Source organism: Chiloscyllium plagiosum, unplaced genomic scaffold (assembly GCF_037043375.1).
Source record: "Chiloscyllium plagiosum isolate Xiang-an unplaced genomic scaffold, Cpla_swu_hap1 HiC_scaffold_24, whole genome shotgun sequence".
Lineage (NCBI taxonomy): Eukaryota > Metazoa > Chordata > Chondrichthyes > Orectolobiformes > Hemiscylliidae > Chiloscyllium > Chiloscyllium plagiosum.
In genome coordinates, this window is record NW_028270162.1 from 16,639,422 (window position 1) to 16,662,755 (window position 23,334).

General features: G+C 42.1%; 1 protein-coding gene across 1 annotated transcript in view; it reads left to right on the top strand.

The window, feature by feature from the left end:
- Positions 1-583: 583 nt before the first annotated feature.
- fam222aa (family with sequence similarity 222 member Aa) overlaps positions 584-23,334 on the top strand; it is a 345,559-nt gene continuing 322,808 nt past the window's right edge. Inside the window, exon 1 of the mRNA XM_087999940.1 lies at positions 584-719. The gene's annotated coding sequence lies outside the window, so the exon portion shown is untranslated. The remainder of the gene's footprint in view (positions 720-23,334) is intronic.

Below are 23,334 nucleotides of genomic sequence, written 5' to 3' on the forward strand. Positions count from 1 at the left end.
TTAGAGCACAGCAGCAACTCCTACTCAATAGTGACACCAAAGAAGTATTGGCTGCTGTTGGCATTATATCTATCGAAAAGCTGGGACTGGAGAAGGACACAAGCACAGGTGAGTAATGGTGAGAAAGTAATTGCATGGCAGGGAGGGGGGAGGAGAGGAAAGAGTCACAATCAAGAGCAAGAGGGTGGGTTTTACTGGGCTTCCACTTCCTGAGGTTGGATGCTTCTGTCAGGCATTGAGATCAGGCACTGGTGCATGTTATCAGGACATTGCCTACTTCAGGGCCTCAATTGATGATGGGGAGTGTAGGCTTCCCACAAGCCTTCCCAGTGCACAAATAATCAAGTTGGACTAGGGAAAGTGAGAATCCTCATTTGCCACCCTCCAGCCTGGTTAAATCCCCCCTACTACCGAACTCCCACAGGGAAGGGCACAAAAATTCTGCCCTTTGTTTCCCTGTACAATGTGATTCAAATTGCTGTGTTTAATTTAGATTTCTAGCATCTGTGGTATTTTATTTTGTTTCAGCAAGCCTTTTAGGCAGCTAGTCCATGCCCTTTTATCTAATGATGGCTCTTTATACGAATACAGAATGAGTGGCACATGTGATAGACACTCTGTGTTCCAGCAGAGATATTCAGGCGAAGGATACACTGACCTTCTTCACATGGAATCGATAATGTCAGATTCTTTGTCAACTCGTTTGATTTCGCTGACAAGTAAGTGGAAGAGTTTCCTGCTGATATTTTTCTATAACTGGTTTCTGTCTGTTAATCTCAGAAAACCAACCAACTCTTGAACTTGTTATTGTCCAAAACAGTTACAATACCAGAAGCCTAACAGCTGTAGCTTGGCAGAAACAGACTTTTTCAGTTTTTTTTGTCAGCTCATTCCCACCGTATGTCAACACTGAGTGTATGCAAGGACTGTTTATGCTGAATGAAGAGGTCACGTCGACCCCATCACAAATCTCAACCCTCAGATATCAAATTATGTTATAGAGTGAAGCTATTGTTAAAACAACAAAACGCTTCTTCACACACACAAAAAAAACTATTATCTCTTGTTCCCACATGATCCCTTGCTTTTGTTATGAGTTTAATTGAGTGTGTTCTCTCCATGCCAGGCATCCTCCCTCAGCTCATAGGCTCCTTGCAACAACAATATTCACCCCCCCCTCCATTTTTTTTTCTCCCCTGACCTTTAGTGGGATTGATTCCTCATGCTGTATGATATGATCAAGAGTCCTTGGGTCAAGGATTTGGGCTTCCTAGAGGAGATTAATGCCTAAGATTCACAGAGCACAGAGTGCTGACAGGTCCATTACAGCTTTAGTGTATGCATGCCTGTGTAATGCTGTTGTAAGGCAAGGAGGACTGCTGCGAGTGTCGAAGTAAGCACAAAGTATGTGAGCTAAAAGAGAGTGAGCAAGGAGCCCTGGGATGTACCTTTGTCCAATTCATGAGCTGGTTGTGTGCAATGGAACCTGGCAGCAGCATTCAATGAAAGGTGCTAATGCATTCCAACGAATAGCATCGAAGTGCAGAAAAGTCCTGTCGGAGATTTTCCATGATGGTATGGTGTGGCTAGTTCGCATTGGATGTCAATGTCCACAGAGTGTATTCTGAGGTATTGGTGCCAGGTGTTCAAGATGGAGACTAATGGACCAAGCAGAGAACTGGAGCATCAAAAAGTATGGCGCGGGAAAAGTCCAGCAGGTCGAAGGAGCAGGAAAGTCGGGCATAAGTCTTTCATCAGGAATGTGGAGGGGAAGGGGGTCTAAGAAATAAATAGGGGGATAGGGTAGGGCTGGGGGGAAGGTAGGTGGGAAGGTGATAGGTGGATGCAGGTGGGAGGTAATTGTGATAGTTTGGTGGGGTGGGTGGAGCAGATAGGTGGGAAGGAAGATGGACAGGTAGGACAGGTCAAGAGGGCAGTGTCGAGTTGGAGGGTTGAATCTGGGATGAGGTAATGGGAGGGGAAATTTGGAAACTGGTGAAGTCTTTATTGATGCCCTGTGGTTGTAGGATTCTAAGGTAGAAGGTGAGGTGTTCTTCCTCTAGTTGGCGGAGATTTTTCTGTTCATCCATCAACCTCATGTATTGCGTCCATTGCTTTTGATGTGGTCTCCTCTACATAGGGGAGTCAGAATGCCAACTTGCAGCGCGGTTCAGGGAATGCACGCACCAAACAACCCCTGTGCCCTGTGGCCAACCACTTCCCCCTCCCTCTCCCCTAAAGCCATGCAAGTCCTGAGTCTCCTCCACCACCAAATCAAAGCTACCCGCCAACCGGAGGAAGAATGTCTCAGCTCCTGCCTCAGGATCCTACAACCACACAGCATCAACACTGACCTCGCCAGTTTCCAAATCTCCCCTCCCCCCACCTCATCCCAGATCTAACCCTTCAACTTGGCACCGCCCTCTTGACCTGTTCTACCTATCCATCCTACTTCCCACCTATCCGTTGACCTATCACAATTACCTCCCACCTACATCCATCTATTCGCCTTCCCATCTACCTTCCCCCCCCCCCCCCCCCCCATCCCCACCCCCAAGCCCCTATTTATCTCTTAGCCTCCTTCCACATTCTTAATGAAGGTCTTATGTCTAAAACATTGACTCTCCTGCTCCTCAGATGCTGCCTGAGTGCCTGTACTTTTCCAATGCTACATGTTTTGACTCTGACTCTCCAGCATCTGCAGTCTTCACTTTCTCCTAGTTGCAGAGACCTGGAGTGGCCAGGTAACCGCTCAGATCTACGTCAATAAGTCTCAGCATCTAGTTTCTATCTGGCAGGTGAGAGAATGTGAAACTACATATTAACGAGATGAAATTAAGTAATAATGGGTGAGGATCCATGTTAATAGGCCTCTCTCTGCAAGAATCTCATCATCTTCATATTGAGAAGGTCTTCACTGGACATCTCACCTAATTTTTACAACTTTATTGTCATGTTCCATGTTGTTCATGGTGGGAGATTCTGCCCCAGGCCCTTTTGGATAGCAACATTTTCCAACCTCTCACCACTTAAGAAATATTCTGCATCTTTTTGTTCCTCCTATCAAATTATTCCTCTGCAATTTTGATGCTGGTTGATTATAGGATTTGTTTTTGCTGCTTTTCACTTTCATTTACAATTATAACCAGCTTTGTTTTTATTCTGTCTGAATTTTCTCTTAGGTACCCACTTTCTGGATAAGATCGTTTAAACACTGCCCAACATTCCTCACACATTTCCTTGCCAGGATATTAGTTCCAGTCCAGCTATGGTGTACCTTAACCAACTATCCCAGAACTGGCCCCAAAGCCCCAGAAATCTAAAGACGTCTCTCCTGCACCATTTGTCCAGCCACTTGTTCATTCAGTTAATCTTCCTATGTCTATATTTACAAGCACATGGCACTGACAGCAATCCTGAGATTATTGCCTTAGAAGTCCTGGTTTGCATTCTATTGTGCAGTTCCCTAAATTCAACTGACAGGACCTCGTTCTCTTCTCTACAAATTTAGTTGATGCCAATGTGGAATACAACCTCTGGATCTCTACCTTCCCACAAAAAAATGTTGTGCAACTGCTCTGTGATATACTTGACCTTGGCTTTAGGAAATCAACACATCATCCTGGAGTCATGCATATGGCCACAGAGATGCCTGTTTATTCACCTATTAAATTGTCTCCCACTACTGTGCTTCTCCTCCTCTCTCCCCACAAACTATGCAGCTGAGTTACTTTTGGTGCCATAAGTCTGGCTGTTATTACATTCCTCTGGTGAACCATCACCCTTATCAAAATCCAATATGGAAAACTGGTTAGTGAGTGAAATATATTCAGAGGATTCCTGCACCACCTGCCTGACAGTCATTCATTCCCTCTTTGTCTGGTCTTAAACTGCAGCGTGACCACTTTGATAAACATGCTATCCATGTAATTCTTAGCTTCACAGATGCACCACATTGACTCCAGCTGCCACTCAAGTTTCAAAATTCAGGACTCAAGTTCCTATAGCTGGAGACAATTCCAACGTGTGATTGTCTAGATCACATGAAGTACACACAACGCCCTAGGGAACAAGAATCGGTATTCCACACAGCTGATTATCCTGTCATATCTCAAGCCTACTTCCAGATTATTTACTTTAAACTGAAGATGAAAAAGCAGAAAGTTAAAGTACTCACCAAACAGTCCTGATTAATCTAGATCTGTGTCTGACTGGCTGTCTCAGCCTTTTTTTCTCTGTGATGCTGACTGCCTGTCATGGAATCCTCTTCACACCTACTCCTCTAGATGATGCCAATTGCCTGATTTGGGTTTCTTCTCTTCCCCACGCCTCTAGGTGCTATTGACATTATGTCATGGAGTCCTCCTCTTGCCTGCTTTTGAGGCTGCTGCTGATTTGGGGCTCTCATCTCACCACTCCTTGGATGAGGATGGGATGAAAAGTAAGAATGTTAGATATGAGTCTTGATTAGTAAGAGATTGTTGATACAGGGTTATGGTGAATAGGCACCTTGCATTTCAAACTGGGCACAGATTAATTGCTTATTACCATTTTCACTCCTTTTTTATGAAGAGTAGCCAATTTAGACCCATTCATTTCCTCAAGGTATTGGCTGACCTGACTCAAAATTTCCCTGTCTTCCCAATGTTATTTTTCTTTTTCTTGGCCTACTATTCAGCTTAATTCCTGACTCAATGTTTGCAATTTTAGCTCTACTACGACTTTCAGAACTACTAATAATATTTTAAATGACACAGTAATGGCACAATGTTACACTTCAGAAATCACACTTACTGCAAAATAAATGCTGACTATTTCTGACTTGCAACGTGAACTGATATCGCATTCTCTAAATTGCGTGGTCTGCTAAAATTATACTTCTTGGCCTTATAAGGATGGAGAAGTTTAAACCACCCTCAAACACCACAGCCTCATCCTCCTCATTAATCTACATGGATTGGTTAGAGCGACCATTGTACTGTTCTTGTGGAGAATCCCATCTTCACAGTGAGGATACCCTTCAGCATATAGGACACTACTACTGGTCTGAATGAGGTAGATTCCAATCTGATTTTTAGTCTACACTAGGCATCCATGAGGCATTGTGAGCCATCCCCAGCAGCAGACGTGTATTTAATCAGTCAGTAACCTTGTGGCCCCACATCTCCCTCAATCTATCATTGCTATCAAGCCAGGGGATCAACCCTGATTCAATGAAGAGTGCAGGAGGGCATGCCAGGAGTAGCACCAAGCAAACCTAAGAATTAAGTTTCAATCTGAGTGAAGCAACAAAACAGAATTACTTGTATGCCAAACAACAGAAGGAGCATGCAATGCATGCAGCTTAGCAATTAAATAACGAACAGATTCCACCCTTGGGTGACTCTCTGTGAGGAGTTTCCATAATCTTCCCATGTCTGCATGCATTTCCTCCAGGTGTTCTAGTTTCCTCCCACAGTCCAAAGATGTGCAGGTTAGGTGGATTGGCCATGCCAAATTACCCATAGTGTCCAGGGATGTGCTGACTAGATAGATTAGCCATGGAAAATGCAGGGTTACAGGGTTAGAATGGAGGTGGGGAGGCAGGTCTGGGTGGGATGCTTTTTGATGGATTCGATGGGCTGAATGGCCTGCTTCCACACTGTACAGATTCTTTGACTCTAGATCAGATATAACTCTACAGTCCTGCCATATCCAGGTACAAATTGTGATGGATAATTCAATTAACAGGTGTAGAAGGGTACACAAACATCCCCATTTTCACTGTTGGGAGAGGCCTGTAAATCACTACAAAAAACAGGGCTGCAACATTTGTAACCATCTTCAGCCAAAAATGTTGAGTGGACAATCCATCTCAGCCTCTTCATGAGTCCCCAGTAACACAGAAGCCAGTCTTCAGCTAATCAGGTTGATGTAAAGGAATAGTTGAAGACATTGCATACTGCACAAAGCTATTGTCCTTGGCAACTTTCCGGCAATATTACTAAAGATTTGTGCTCCAGTACAGTTACAAATTGAATTTAGATGAAGACTCACCAGACTCAAACTGTTAATTCTGCTTACTTCTCACAGATGCTGCCAGACCTGCTAAGCTTCTCCAGCAATTTCTGATTTTGCTCAGTTGACTACATTTTGCCTTGGATTGATAATTGATAAGTAACATTTGCACCACAAAAATGTCAGACAAAGACCATGCCTAACAATCACCTCTTGACATTCAATTACATTACTGTAGTTGGAGTTGGAATATGCAACTCCAACATTCAAGAAGCTTGAAACCAAGTGGAGACTGCTTGATTGATATCCCATCAACCACTGTCAGAATTTACTCCCTCCATTACCAGTGCAGAGTGGCAGCAGTATATACCATCTCCAAATTGCACTGCAGTAACTCATCAAGAGTCTTTTGACAGTACTATCCATACCTATGACATCTACCAACTAGAAAGGCAAAGGCAGCAGATGTTTAGAAATGTCATGAACTGCAAATTTCTCTTCAAGCCACATCATCCTTACATCTAAATTGTCATCTGTCATTATCCTTGGGTCAATATCCCGAACCTCTCTTCCTGACAGCACTGTGGATGTACTTACACCACTTGAATAGCAGTAGTTCAATAAAGCAGCTCACTACTACCTTCTCGAAGGCTGTTAGGAATGAGTAATAAATCGCTGTTTAGCCACCAACCCTAATGCTTATACAACTATATTTTTTATATTACATGGTGATTTACAAGCAGCATTATTGTAGAGATTTATTGTAATATACAAAAACATTTTGTGTACACTGATGGGTCTAAACCAAGCTGCCCATTTGCCTATTTTCTGTTGTGGTCAAAGATAAATTTCAGTACCTTGTTCGGAATTTTCGTAGATCTCCAAACTCTGTCATTGTGTTGCCTCAACCCATCTGTTACATACCACTTATGACAGATAAAAGGTTTACACATTTCAGCATCTTCAACAAAAATGTTCTTAAATCCCCAGTAGGAGTAGCCAGAAATAATTCTCCCTCCAAATGTTATCTTCATGTGCCTCTGGGTAAATTTCTAATTCAGCTCAATGTTTCTGATCATGTCACATCACCCTGACCTTCTCCATCCTCTCCACACTGCTAATAAAGGTGCCACAACTATTCCCATCTTTACTTCTCAATGAACATCTCTCAATTCCTCTCGCTGAAATTACCTGCCTGTCAGCTCTCCATTCTCTCCATCACCTCATGCACTGCAGTGGATCTGAATCGTGAGCAAACTCAACCCAATTGAGAAACGCAAGATCAAGCCACCCTTAGGACTTGATCATTCTGACCTCATTCACTGGCATTCCATTGGATAAGTTTACTGCCTGCCTCAGTTCTTAGTTTTCATTAATATTTTGTAAACTAAACTAGGTGTTCACTGCTGAAATAGTACTTCAATCTGCCCTTACAATGACAGTACTCAGCATCACATGACTGCCTAGTTCTTCTAATCTGTGTGATGCTCTTAATCATAATAGAATTTTAAATTCTTTTCCCCACTGGAAAACAAGCATTTTTAATCCCTCTTTAATTAGATGTCAGGATAGCCCAATAGGACACAGAATACTCTGAGTACGAGTCTGGGCCTGTACTGTTTGAACAAAAGCAGTGCTCCTAAATTATTGATTTTTAATATCAAACACTAACCTACTAATTCTACTCGGGTCTGAACAAGCCTGTTTCTAATTATTTTTATATAAATCAGACAAACTACAAAGACAATGAATGTGGACAGGATGGTTTGGGTACAAGCTGTTCAGCATTTGCTATGCGGAATCCACTATCGAGGTTAATGAGAGCGACAGTGATATATTGTGTTATTATATCCTCAGGCTAGATTGTTCCAGACGGTTGAAAAATTTCTTTCATGTAGTTTTAATAATTATTGTTACAGCGCACCTGTGGCATAGCTCCCACAGTTGGAGTTTTGAGCTATTTTCTCTTCTCCGGAAGGCACTCAGCTTTGCTGGGTACATTTCAGTGGGTGCTGACCACCATGCTTAAATGATCATTTTTTCTGTATTAGTGTATGCAATGAGTGTCAGCAAATATTCAAATATAGAAGCTTCAGAACTAAGCTCTGCCCTCAAACAATTCAATATATGGTCTATTTTAAAGAATTAAACATTAAGTGTGGCCATTCAGAGTTAAGAGAAGGCAACCTGCAGCTACGGAGCTATATATTTTAGCTTGGCTCAATAGTAACACTCCTGTGTTCAGGGATGTTCCAAAATGAAAAGGCACTATTAGCTTTGTCTTTCTCAGTATTCACCAGAGTTCAAATCTGTATAGTCATATAGTCAAGATACTAAACCTTAGTCAATCCTGATTGAGTGTCCCAGTATCAAGAGAGATAATAGTTTTATATATTCAGCTGGTGGACAGCTCAGCCTTCCTGTTACACTTTAGTTTTTTTAAAAATTTGCTCATGGAGAGTTGCTTGCTAGCAAAGCCAGCATTTGTTGCCTTTGGGAAGGTGGCAGTGTGGGCTTTCTTGAATTGCTACAGCCGATGTGGTGCAGGTACATTCATGGTGACGTTAGGAAGTCCAAGATTCTGACCCAACATCAGTGAAGAAACAGTGATGTAGTTCCACGTCTGCATCGTGTGTGGTTTGCAGGGGAATTTGGAGGTGGTAGTGTCCCCATCTATCGGTTACCCTTTTCTTTCTGGATGGTAGATGTTGCGAGTTTGGAAGATGCTGTCTAAGTAGCCTTGATGAGTTGCTGCAGTGCATCTTATATATGATATACACTGTTGCCACTCTGCGTTGGTGGTGGAGTGAATGTATTCTGAAGGTGATGATTGAGGTGCTAATCAAACAGGCTCTGACTGGTGTCAAGCTTCTTGAGTGCTGTAGGAGCTGCAATATCCAGGAAAATGGAAATTATTCCATCACAGTCTTGACTTGTACCTCCCAGTCTCTGTAACCACTTTATTTATAAAGGCAGTCCAGTTCAGTTTCAATGGTAACAATCAGGATGTTAATAGGGGGCTCAAGTATGATAACACCATCAAATATCAAAGGGCAATGACTGGATTTTCACTTGTTGGAGATGGTCATTGTCTGGCGCTTGAGTGATATGAATATTTTTTGCCTCCTTTCAGCTCAAACCTGAACGTTGTCCAAGTCTTTCTAAATTTGGACATGAACTGCTTCAGTATCTGACTAGTCATGAATAGTGCTAACACTGTGCAATCATGAGCAAACATTCCCCCTCTATCCTTATGCTAAAGGGAAGGTCATTGATGAAACAGCTGAAGATGAAACCTACTCTGAGGAACTCCCACAGTAATGGCATGGTTATGATTGACCTCCAACAACCATAATCAACACGTTGTCTAGCTATCACCATTGTTAACAGCTAACCCGAGAATGCAATTTTAAAAAAAAGGGTTTTGTGATTTACACATGAAAGAAGTGAAACTATCACTGTATTCTAACAGATGAAAGGCTTAACAGACAATCAATTCTTCAATGTATAATTTCAGTTACATCACACTGCAAATTTTTGCTATAAATTCTGTGTTATGATCGAGCCCTCCACAATCACCTGATGAAGGAGCATCGCTCTGAAAGCTAGTGTGCTTCCAATTAAACCTGTTGGACTATAACCTGGTGTTGTGTGACTTTTAACTTTGTACACCCCAGTCCAACACCGGCATCTCCGAATCATCTTTCTTTCTGTTAAGTATGACTCCACCAGTAGCTCCTGACTTCATTTTGGCTATAGGTCATTGATACCATCCTCAGTCAAATGCTGCCACTCACTTTGAATGTTCCCTCTAAGCACAAAAAAAAGGAAATATTGCTCACTTTCCATCTTTAGATTACTTACAGTGTAGAAACAGGCCCTTCGGCCCAACAAGTCCACGCCGACCCTCCAAAGAGCAACCTACCCAGACCCATTCTCCTACATTTACCCCTTCACCTAATACTACAGGCAATTTAGTATGGCCAATTCACCTAACCTGCACATTTTTGGACTGTGGGAGGAAACCGGAGCACCCGGAGGAAACCCACGCAGACACGGGAGAATGTGCAAACTCCACACAAACAGTTGCCTGAGGCTGGAATTGAACCTGGGTTTCTGGTGCTGTGAGGCAGCAGTGCTAACCACTGTGCCACTCATCTTGAATTCTGCTCTTTTTGCCATGTTTGGACCGATGCTATAATGAGCTCACACAAAGAATACTGATAGTACAGGGTCCTGCAAGTATATCCAGTTTTGTGTCAACTCCTTAAAAGGCAAGGAGAAAATTGAGGGCCATGGTTAACATTGGGTTGTTAATAATTTCACATTAATATGCAAAGCATCAAACAATATTCAAACAGATAAGAGTTTGGAGCCTAGTTTTTTGATATGTTTGCCTCTCAAAATTTTGAGCTTATCCCACAATTACTATAGAGACCAATGCAGGTGAGACACATTACAGTTAATCCACTAATTACTGATCCCCTCCCCTCCAGTGCCTCTGATTGACAATAATTACTTCAGCAGCATCGTTAGCCTCTCATTAGGTGCACACAGCCGCTTTTACCTAATAGATAAACAGTGACATGGCTGGTAATTTGCAGTGAATACATTTAAGGCAGCTCCTTTTGTCTTTTACTTAGGGGCATTTCATCCCTGCCATTAAAAGAAAGAATGGTTACTATGGTGATTAATCATTCAAACTCCAGTCAGCAACTTTTGCCAAATGTCAGTCTGTTGTGCATCAGACAACAAAAGAAAATTAAATGAATCCATTTTTTTGTACTGTTGAAACATTTTTGGTGGCAATTTACTGTTACCCTTGACTGACTTCTATTGAGTTGTCGTTTGGATGCTTTTGGCTTACTCTTCTCAGTTCTATGATTAATAGGAATTAGAGAATTGTAATTTAGCAGCAATTGCATTTAGTTATATTATTTTCAATCAGTGGTTGTTAATTAAAACATTCCAGAACAATTCACCTCAATTTTTTCTCTCAAAAGTCACAGTAATTCTCGGAATGATTAACTTTTTTAAGAATGCAGCATTTTCTTTGTTTACTCTTTCACAGATTGCAGGCATTACTAAATGGACCAGTATTTGTTTCCCACCTTGTTCTCAAGAGGATGAGCTGCCTTCCAGAACTGAGGTGCAGTGGACAGTGAAGAAGGTTACCTCAGACTACAACAGGATCTTGATTACTTGGGAAAATGGCAGATGGAGTTTAATTTAGATAAATGTGAGCATTTTGGAAAGCAAATCAGGGCAGGACTCATACACTTAATGATAAGTCCTGGAGTTTGTTGCTGAACAAACAGACCTTCGAGTGCAGATTCATAGTTCCTTGAAAGTGGAGTTACAGGTAGGAAAGATAGTGATGAAGGTATTTGATTTGCTTTCCTTTACTGGATAGACTATTGAGTACAAGAGTTGGGTCAAGTTGTGGCTGTACAGGACATTGGTTAGGCTACAGTTGGAATATTTTGTGTAATTCTGGTCTCCCTCCTATCAGAAGGATGTTCTGAAACATGAAAGGATTCAGAAAAGATTTGCAAGGAATTTGCTAGGGTTGGAGGATTTGAGCTACAGGCAGAGGCTGAATAAGTTGGTGTTGTTTTCACTGGAGCATTGGAGGCTGAGAGGTGACCTTAGAGGTTTATAAAATCATGAGGGGCATGGATAAGATAAATAGATAAAGTCTTTTCCCTGGGGTGGGGGGGGTGTCCAGAACTATGGGGCAGAGGTTTAGGGTGAGAGTGGAAAGATATAAAAGGGACTTAAAGAGCAACTTTTCCATGCAGAGGGTGGTGCATGTATGGAATGAGCTGCCAGAGGAAGTGGTGGAGGCTGGTACAATTACAGCTCTTAAAAGGCATCTGGAGGGATATATGAATAGGAAGGGTTTAGAGGGATATGGGCCAAGTGCTGGCAAATGGGACTAGATTAGATTAGGTTAGGATATCTGGTCAGCATAGATGAGCTGAACCAGAGTGTCTGTTTCTGTGTTGTACATGTCTATGACTCTATGCTGCAGTCCATGAGGTGTAGGCACACTGAGTGCTAGAAGGACGGGAGTTCCAAGACTTTGACCCAGCAACATGTAAAGGAGTAATGATTTAGATCCAAGTCAGGGTAGCATGGGATGTATGAGGAATTTGCAAGTGGTGGTGTTCCCATACATGTAACTGTCCTTGTCCTTTGCGATGGTACATGTCATGGGTTCCTTACAAGGTACTGATAAAGAGCACTGGACTAGTTGTTGCACTGTGCATTGGTAGTGGAGGGGTGAATGTTTAAGTTAGAGAGTGGGATTCCAAACAAGCACCAGCTCTGACCACCTTCTGCTGAGTTGCTTGAGCATTGTTGAAGCTGCACTCATCCAAACAAATGAATTTATCACACACCTGGCTTGTGCCTTGTGGGTGATGGATATGTTAAAACCCTGTCCTCCTTCACTCCTGAAAAACTTTGGCATTTGTTTATTTTCGACAATGGAACAGAAAACTTGCACAAACTTTTCATATTTGCATTGTTAAAATCAGCTACTCTTATCTGAGAAGCAAACTCATTTCACCAAAAAATATATTTATGCAATTCTGACATTTTAGAGTAAGTTTGCTGACTTTCTGAATTTGAAAATAAGCATGCTTTGGTGTAAAAATGCTTCATGGATATGATTCCATTAGTGTGAAAGCCTTAACTCTGTGGTAATGATTTTACCTCTGACTCAGAAAATGGTAGCTCAACGTCTTCAGACATTAGAGCACAAAATCTAGGTTGAACTTCAGTGCAGCATGGAAGTAAAGATGTGCTCAAAGATGCTATTTATCTTTCAATCAAGATCACTATTTGCTCACTGTTGCCTATTGTTGATTACTAGACCCTACTGTGTGAAGATTGGGTGCTGCATTTCCTACATTACAACAGTGGCCAGGCTTCCTAATCAGTTCATTTTAGTATGAAGTGCTTTGTTTGCCAGAGATTTCAAAAGATATTATGTAAATATGTTTGTTACTTTTAAGGAGCTGCATGGAAGGAAGTACCTACCAGCAAGTTTTATTAAATCATGTCCATGTGTGAAGTTCTTCAATTTTATAAGGACTGGTGAACATTTGTACCAATAGAATTCCCTATGATTAATTTGGATAATGTGGACCACCTCAAATAGACTGGGCTACATTGCTTCTACTGTCAAATACAAATGGTTTGATGGCTTTGAAAGTAAACATTTGTCTCCTAGAATTCTTCAGATTTAGAAAACAAGTTGCGGGGCTGCAGTCAGATTTTCTCATGTGTTCATGCACCTGATCATTATAGAGGACCCTTGTTGAAAAATGTAAGAAATGGGCATTGAGCAAGGGCAGATGCTTGCTCGGTGATAATATTCATTTGTTGTTAGGACTAGGATATGAGGGTTGACCTCTATGGCAAAACGCAGAGGAAACCAGCAATATCCATTGAACCATACACCTGCAAGGGATCTATCAGCTGCAATCTGGGAACTGGGCAACAGTCAGTGCTAAAAGGGCGGCAGCATCAATAATGGGAGTTGTATAGTGTCAGCTGGAGAACTGCAAAGAAAGTGGTCAGAAATCTTGACAGTCATGACAGTCACTGCTCATTAAAATCATTCAAACGTTTGGGGTGAATGCAATCCTGGGTGACGACTATAGATCATTAAGGAGGATGCAAGAGGGGGCCTGTAATAGAATTTAGGAGTTAGGAGAATGACTGACTGTCAAAATGGGTGCTGAAATAAAGTGTTCAGGGGAAAATAGAAGCATTTGTGGAGGTGGCAACAAGGACAGTGATAGGGGAGAAACTCAAGGTGAATAGTGGATATGCAAAACAGCAGTGGGGCATCATAAACTATGGGAGAGTCCATTGTTGTCATTGACCATCACCATGGCCTCTACGGGGCAAGGTGGGCATCATTAAAGTTTAATGATGAGGTTCGGGGCAGAAATAACATTTTTGAAAAAAGTTCAGTATGGTGGATCTCCAGAATGGTTGGGAAACTGGCTGTTGGGGTAATGTGAGGTAAAAGGGGACATGGAGGTTCTGGGGAGTACCTGGTGAGCAGGCAGAGCCTGGTTCTGACATTGTCCACAGTGAGTTATATTCTCTGTTATCACTTGCAGTTCTCTAGCATGGGGAGATGGTGGCAAAACCATCTGGTTCACTCATGTCCTTTAGGGAAAGAAATCTTTTACCTAGTCTGGCATACACATGACTCCAGATCCAAAGCAATGTGAATCTAACAATTAGAGATGGGCAATAAATGCTGGTCTAGTTGGTGATGCCCTCATCCCTTGAATGAATAACTTAAAAAAAAAGTGTATTGCAATAAAAAAATGCCTGTGACAACACTTAAGGTGGGCAGTGTTCACAATCAGTGTCAGTTTGTTTGAATTAAATCTCATTGAATGGTAGAACTGATTCAAGGAGCTGAAAGGCCTACTCCTGTTCCTATGTTCCTTATATGGACAAAAGCATAGCATCCATGTCTGTTGTACATTAGGACATTGAAGGGTCAAAACGACAAAGCATGTATTAACAACCTCCAACTGTATTTCATCTTCATATGTATTTTCACTTACAAAACTGCAATGCATGCAGAGTGAATGTGCTTAAATGTAAATTGTTGGTCAAAGGTGGATTGCACCAATCTATTGGTGCTAGCTAAATTAACATTACCATTTCAATGATGCAAACGTTTGTAGTAATAACTTAAAAGGAGGTAAATACTTGTCAAAAGTATTCAATAATTTGGTGGAACTTTCATGGGTTCTGTGGATCAAGGTGACCATCATTGCATTGTAAGATGGACTCTAATGAATGCAGTGGGAAACAGGGTGTTCGGGGTTGATCTGGGATGGGAAGGATATTAGTGAAGAACGACTTCCCCAAAGTTGTTCTTTTTTGGGGGAAAAACAACAGGTCTTCCCCAAAATGTTGATGGTTCATTCCCCTGGATATTCCAAAAACTGTTTCTCCCCACTTATCCCAGTCGATATACTTCATTTTGGGGGCTGGCTATGTCTATCATGTCAATTGTTTATTTAAACCCTCTTGGCTAATGACCAAAGGCAGCTACTCATGATGACAGGATAATTGTTGTGTTTTTGCCCACCTCCATTTGAAAGTTAAGTTTCATTTTTTCTAAGAACAAGACCTCTTATTTTCATAAACATCACACTCTTAGTAGGGTAATAAGGCACCCAATTAAATCTTTTGTTTACACTGGTAGAAGGCTTATTAAATGAGATGTCATGGTACATAGGAAATAATACATTTAGAATACAAATGGTTTTAATGGCAAGCCAATTTTCAACAGTGTTTTCTTTGTCCCTCCACTGGAAAATTAACATTTTTAAAAAATATATATCTTTTTTTTTAAAAAAAGGGATTTTCTTTTCATATTACAACAAATATAAAACCAAACAATTCAAACCACTACTAAAACACAAACCCACTAATTACATAAATAAATAATGACTCATAACTAAGCTAAAACAATAATAATGATCATAACCATAACACAGCTCAGCAAAGCAAAGCAATAGCCCTCGATCATCGACCGTATAAGTTTATACATATTCATATGTTCATAGTCCCTCCCCTTTGGATTCTAGATTCATGACATAGAATTGCCATGGCTATATAAAGGCTCTTATTAATATGTCAGATAAATCTGAAACGAACTGATCCAAAAAGGGCCGCCATGTCTTATAGAAATTCTCAGATTTATGGTGCACCATACTCATAAAAAAAAGTCCAAGAGATGCGCTCCAGGACTAGCTTATCCCCCATCAGCCCTGTGGGATTTACTGACAACCACCCTAATAGAATGTTCTTTCTGGCACAAAAGTGAAGATACTGAAAAACCTTTTTTTTGTGTGTGCATCTAATGAAAGTGAATTAACAAAGCCAAGAAGAGGAGATACCGGGTTCATCTTCACTTCCGTCCCCAAGGCCTTCTCTATTTTGCCTAACACAGCACTCCAGTATGCCCACAGTCTGTGGCAGGACCAAAGACAATGAGTAAGTGTGCCCATGCTCACTTTACATTTAGGACACATTGGAGATGCTTCCACTTTGCCTTGCTAAATTTAGTCTGGGGCCAGATGGACCCTGTGGAGAATCTTCAATTGCAAGTCGTGGGTCCTGTTGCAAATCAAGATCCTTCTTGCTTTTTCCCAGATACCATCCCACATTTCAGAAGAGATCTCAACATCCAACTCCTTCTCCCATACCTTACAGAGCCATTTGGTCTTGTCCGATGGACCCTGTCCGAGTAGATGATAAGCGTAGCTAACAGAAAATGTACCCTTACTCCACATCCCTTTCTCCATGTTGGATCTATAACGATCAGTTGGAAGTGTGGTCTCTTTATATGAAGTTTCTAATTTGAAAGAAATGGAAGAGGTTCCTACTGGGCCATTCATATTTCCAAGCCAACTGGTCAAAGGACATCAATATGTATGTTTGAATAAATCACCCAGGCAAGACATGCCCCTAGCTGCCCATGGTTTAAACCCAGAGTCCATCATCCCTGGCTGAATGCCTGGCATACCAACTATGGGTGTCAAAAATGATGTTTTGACAATATTGCCCTCACCCTGACACATTGCTCTCCGTGCCTTGACAGTATTGATAACTATTGGCTATGGCAATATTCCTTACCTGTTCTAATTTGTCTAAGAATAGCAGGCTAATAAGGGGGCATCTTGCCTGAAATGCTTCGATGTCTAACCAAAGTGAGTGAGAGTCCCCATGGGCCCAATCATTCACATAAGATAGCAACAAGCTTAACTGATAGTTTTTGATATCTCGGAGGCCCATTCCTCCCAGTCTGTAAGGTAACTGCAATTTAGTCAAGTTAATTAGGGGCTGCTTCCAATACCAAATAAAAGAACTAAACCAGCCGTTCAATTTTCTAAATATTTCCATAGTAAAAAGCAGAGGAAGTATTTGCATTGGATACAACAGGTGGGGCAGAATGTTCGTTTTAATGAGGGCTATCCAACCTAACCAAGAGATTAGATTAGATTAGATTACAGTGTGGAAACAGGCCCTTCGGCCCAACATGTCCACACCGACCCGCCGAAGCGAAACCCACCCATACCCCTACATTTACCCCTTACCTAACACTACGGGCAATTTAGTATGGCCAATTCACCTGACCTTGCACATCTTTGGACTGTGGGAGGAAACCGGAGCACCCGGAGGAAACCCACGCAGACACGGGGAGAACGTGCAAACTCCACACAGTCAGTCGCCTGAGGCGGGAATTGAACCCGGGTCTCTGGTGCTGTGAGGCAGCAGTGCTAACCACTGTGCCACCGTGCCGCAGATCTGAAGATCTGAAGCACCTCCCATCTACAAAGGTCCTGCTTAATTCTGTTGAATAAATGGGTGAAATTGGCTTTAAATAGCAGATCTTTTTTTTAAAAAAACAGGAGTAATAAATCTATCTAAGTAGATAAAACTCTCCTGTGACCATCTAAAGGGGAACCGAGATCCGCCCGCAGAATCAGGCACTCTCAGGAGACCACCTGTGGGCATGGCCTCTGACTTTGCAAAATTGATCTTATAACCTGATAAGCCACCAAATAGATTGATGCATTGCATCAGGTGTGGCACTGAGACTATTGGGAGTGTGGTGCTGGAAAAACACAGCAGGTCAGGCAGCATCCGAGGAGTAGAGGAATCAACGTTTTGAGCATAAGCCCTTCGTCAGGAAGGCTTATGCCTGAAACGTTGACTCTCCTGCTCCTCAGATGCTGCCTAACCTGTTGTGCTTTTCCAGCACCACATTTTCGACTCTAATCTCCAGCATCTGCAGTCCTCACTTTCTACTGAGACTGTTGGTTTGATAAGAAGACAAGAACATCATCTGCATACACTGTGATCTTGTGTGATTTCATCTCTACTTCTAGAGCAGTTATATTGGGATCCTTGCATATTGCTTCCACCAGCAGTTTGGTCACCAATGTGAAAAGCAATGGTGACATGGGACAACCCTGTAACTGCCCCTACAAATTTTAAAAATGCTTGACCGTACACTATTGGTGAGGACCGCAGCAAGAGGATCACTATCCACCTGATGAAGGTCTCTCCCAGGCCAAACCACTCGAGCCTATTCTGCATCAAAAGAGATCACTAATCCCTGTACTGATCGTTGTTGACTTATTTGGATCACGTTAAGTAACCTCCTGCCATTATCTGTCAATCTGCGACCTTTTATGAACGCCATCTGGTCCTCCTTAATGATGGAGGGCAGTACAGTTTGGAGCCTTAATGCCAGAGTCTTGAATAGGATTTTGAAGTCAACATTCAGGAGTGAAATGGGTTTATAGAAAGCAGTCCTCTGGGGCCTTCCCTTTTTTTTAGACTGAGAGATATCCACCTCGCTTAGAGATGGTGGGAGGAGGCCACGACTATGTGAGTCATTAAACATACGAAGCATCGGCCCTGACAATATACTTATAAATTCCTTATAGAACTCAGTGGGGAGCCTGTCAGGACCCGGTGCCTTTCCATTCTGGAGCTGCCTCACAGCCTCCTGCACCTCTGACAATGGGGCATTGAGGAGAGACTCTTGTTCAGGGGTCACTCCCAGAAGGTCCAATTTCTTAAGAAAAGACTCCATCCTAACCTGCCCACTCTCACAGCTTTCAGATTGGTATAATTCAGGAAAGTGTTTGGGATAAGTTCTGGCTCTTTCAGGTTGGTGTTGCAGCACAGAGCCCAGCAAACGCGCTCCTAACTGAACGTTGCCATTTTGGATCCCTCCACAGATGAAGTCAGACCCGCTGAGATTTTCCAGCTATTTCTAATTTTGTTTCAGATTTCCAGCATTCACAGTTCTTTTGGTTATTTTTCATTTTGCCTGAATATGTGTGGACCTATCTTCATGAAAGACACTAGAGTTTGTTTAAAATCCATCCCATTGAGTTTGGAGGATGAAGCAGAGACACAGCTGAGGTATTTCCCCAGTGTTCTTATGTCATAATCCAAGTCTCAGAGCAATCTAGAAGTATGGTGGTGACAACAACACTGTAGGTATTTTTAATCAACCTGTCGAGATATGCTATGGCACAGCTCTGGAGCAGGTGGAACTTGAACTTGGGCCTCTGGCTCAGAGACAGGGAACTAACTACCATGACAGCACAAGAGACCTGATGACAACACTCTACACTAAAAATTTTGTTGAGTTGCAGAAAATTTTTATTGTTAAAAATTTGCTGGATTAGTTTCTGAAAGATTGAAGTGGTAATACAATATTAGTGCTGGGTCTCCTTATCAATAGTATCTCTTTAATAGGGGTGTCTACCTAGATATGGGAAGTGCTCACATTTTGTTTTTAATTTGAGTATGGCATGTGGACATTGTTCGCTAGGTTAACACTTACTGCCTACACGTAATTTCCATGGAGAAGTAGCTGATGATTGTGGGTACATGGGAAGGTGTAATTTGAAACACAAATAGGTCAGCCAAGATCTTATTGAAAGGGGAGTAGGCTCAGAGACAGAATGGCTTATTTCTGGTCCTATTTGTATGCTTGTAAGTTCTTGCACTGCTGAAATTAGTAGAGTCCAGAGATAGCAAGGATTCATTTAGGAAAGGAACTCTAAGATTTTGACTCAATGATAATGAAAGGGGGCAGCACGGTGGCTCAGTAGTTAGTACTGCAACCTCACAGCACCAGGGACCCGGGTTCAATTCCTGCCACGGGCAACTGTCTGTGTGGAGCTTGCACAGTCTCTCCATGTCTGCATCGGTTTCCTCCCACAATCCAAAGACGTGCAGGACAAGTGAACAGGCCATGCTAAATTGCCCATAGTATTAGGTGCATTAGTCAGGGGGGAATATAAGGTAGGGGAATGGGTCTGGGTGGGTTACTCTTCGGAGGGTCGGTGTGGACTTGTTGGGCTGAAGGGCCTGTTTCCATACTGTATGGGATCTAAACAAATCAGAATGGAAATATTGTTCCACATCAAGTTAATGCATGACTTGAAGGCAACCCCGCAGATGGTGGTGTTCCACTTTCATTTGGTGCCCTTGGCCTTACAGGTGGTAGAGATCACAGGATTAAACGGTGCATTGGCGAGTTGCTGCAATACAAATTTTAGATGGTACATACTGCTGTCAATGTGCCATGGTAGTGAGTTGAATGAATTGAGGCTTCATGAAGTCCATAGTCAATGCACAGGACTCCTCGGGCATTCCTTCCTTCTGTTCTGCTAGTGGATAGGACATAACCATGTATGGTAAGGTTGATGGTAGTGATTGAAACATTGTAAGGAATGAGTCTATGAGCTTGACTATGGTAGGCTACTGCTTGATTGGTCTGTGGAACATCCCTTCCAGTTCTGGAACAAATCCCTGCTTTTGATAAAGAAAACTTTGCAAGATTGACAGCATTATGTTTATCATTGTCATGCTGCTGCCGGGTGCTCCGTCCAGGTTGGAACAATTCCTTTGTTCCAACTATGTAGCAGTTTGATGTAACTGAGTATCTTAACAGGTTATTTCAGAAGACATTTAAGAGAAACTACATTGTGGAAATGAAGTGAGGAAGCAACAGCCTAGTGGTATTATTGCTGGACTGTTAATCCAGAGACCCAAAGTTTTTAAGGCTTTGGTTTGAATCCTGCCACGACAGATGGTGGAATTTGAATTCAATAAAAATCTGGACTTTAGAGTCTGATGGTGACCATGAATCCATTGTCAATTTTCAAAAAAACCTATCTGGGTCATTATTGTCCTTTTTAGGGAAAGAAATCTGACATCCCTTTCTGGTCTGGTTTACATGTAACTCCAGATGCACATCAATGTGGTTGACTTTTAAATGCCTTTTGGGCAATTAGGGCTGGGCAATAAATGCTGACCTAGCCAGCAACAGCCTCGTCCTATGCATGAATATAACAGTCTGCCATTGAACATTTATGGGAGCTGGAATATTTGGCTGACCAGGTATCATTTAGAAAAGAGTTTTGTTTTGGTGACAAAAATAGGCTAAGTTTCTTGTACACAGAATTGAAGTGATTGAGAGTGACTTGAATATCAGATGCAGAGCAGGCAACAACATTACAGCCATTTGCAAACAGTAGATCGTGTATACCTATTGAAGCACCAGGAAACATAACAGTTCAATTAGACCTGTTCTCAATCGATATTCACTTCCATGTGTTTTTCATCACGGTAGTGATCAGAAGCAGAAACCCTGTCTGATTTTGCCCTTTCCCTTGTCCAATTGTAGTACTTCCTTTAAAAAAACTTTGAGGAGAAAGTGAGGTCTGCAGATGCTGGAGATCAGAGCTGGAAATGTGTTGCTGGAAAAGCGCAGCAGGTCAGGCAGCATCCAGGGAACAGGAGAATCGATGTTTCGGGCATAAGCCCTTCTTCAGGAATGATTCCTGAAGAAGGGCTTATGCCCGAAACGTCGATTCTCCTGTTCCCTGGATGCTGCCTGACCTGCTGCGCTTTTCCAGCAACACATTTCCAGCTTTAAAAAAACTTTGCAAAGGAACTTTTGTGGAGGGTGAGGTGTAGTGGGGGTGGGGGAGGATTGCTGGAAAAGGAAGCAAAAAAAGTGGAAAAAAGGAAAGAGAACTGGGAGAAATTGAACTCTGCAGTTTGATCAGTTTCTTTACTTTTTCATTTATCATATTTCTTTTGTCAAAGCTCGCATATCAAGCAGAGCAGGAACCTGGCTGTGTCTCTACGGTAACCAAGCTCAGCCATGTCCAGTTTGTGTGGAGGTATTAATAGCTGAAGTTAGTAACATAGGGAAATGATGGTCGACAAGGCAGCCCCCTGGGCCTGGGTTTACCAGCATGGCAATGTCATAGCAATCAGTCAGAGACAACTGCTGTTCAGTGAAGGACAAGGAAAAATGATGTGACAAAAGGATGAGTCACCAATACCATGAAATATGTATTTCTTTATATTGTTATTAATGTGATTTGCTGGTTTAACAGTATTTTGCTGCTGTTTAATAGATTGTAAATGTGGCTTTTCCTGTATCAATGCCCCTGTTTCTTTGTCACATGGGTCTATCTCATTGAAACAGCAAATTATTTGGATTTGGCAAATAATGTCCCTTTAAATAAATGTAATTGTTCCTCACTTGCACTTCTTTATTTCTTTATTCATCATTTCTTGTTTCATGATCTTTACAACAGAGACTTTTGCTAGATTATAACTATGCAGCACTTGCTATAGATTACTTGGTTGCTTTTCTAGCCTAGTGAGGTGGTAAGTGGTACTAGCAGGTTATTTGATTACAGTGTGCATCATAGCCAGCTCAATTCAGCTCCCACCTGACACTGCTGGATAGCTATCAGGAAAGAGAACCCTAGCTCAAGCAAAATATTGCTGGGATAAAACATCTAAACACCTATTCAAGAAAGCAAAGTTACCATTTCAATGTCTACCCTTTATTAACATGGAAGATAGAAGCAGGAGGAGGCCATTTGGCCCTTCGAGCCTGCTCTGCCATTCATCACGATCATGGTTGATTCAACTAAATCAATAGCCTAATCCTGCTTTCTCCCCACAACCTTTGATTCATTTCCCCAAATGCTATATCTAGCCACCTCTTGAATACATTCAATCTTTTGGTGTCAGCTATTTCCTGTGGTAATGAATTCCACAGGCTCACCATTTTTTGGGTGAAGAAATGTCTCCTCATCTCCATCCTAAAAGATCTGCCCCAAATCCTCAAAGTGGCCCCTGGTTATGGATGCACCCACCATCAGGAACATTCATATCTACCCTGTCCTGTTAGAATTTATAAATGTCTATGAAACCACCGTCACTCATCAGAACTCCAGTGAAAACAATCCTAACATCAACCTCTCCTCATACGTCAGTCCCACCATCCCCAGAATCAGCCTGGTAAACCTTTACCACATTCCCTTGAGAGCAAGAGCATCCTTCCTCAGAAAAGGAAACCGAAACTGCACACAATATTCTAGGTAGCTTCAGGAAAGCCCTGTATAACTGCAACAACACATCCCTGCTCCTGTACTTGAAACCTCTCATGATGAAGGCCAACATACCATTTGCCTTCTTTACTGCTTCCTGCACCTGCATGCTTACCTGCAGTGACTGGTGCACAAGGACACCCAGGTCCGGCTGCACACTCCCCTCTCCCAATTTCCAGTCATTCAGGTGGTAATCTGCCTCCTTGTTTTTGTTTCCAAAATCAATAACCTTGCATTTATCCAAATTATACTGCATCTGCCATTGATTTGCCCACTATCCAGATCATGCTGAATACCTCTGCATCGCTGTCGCAATTCACCCTCCCACCCAACATCTGCA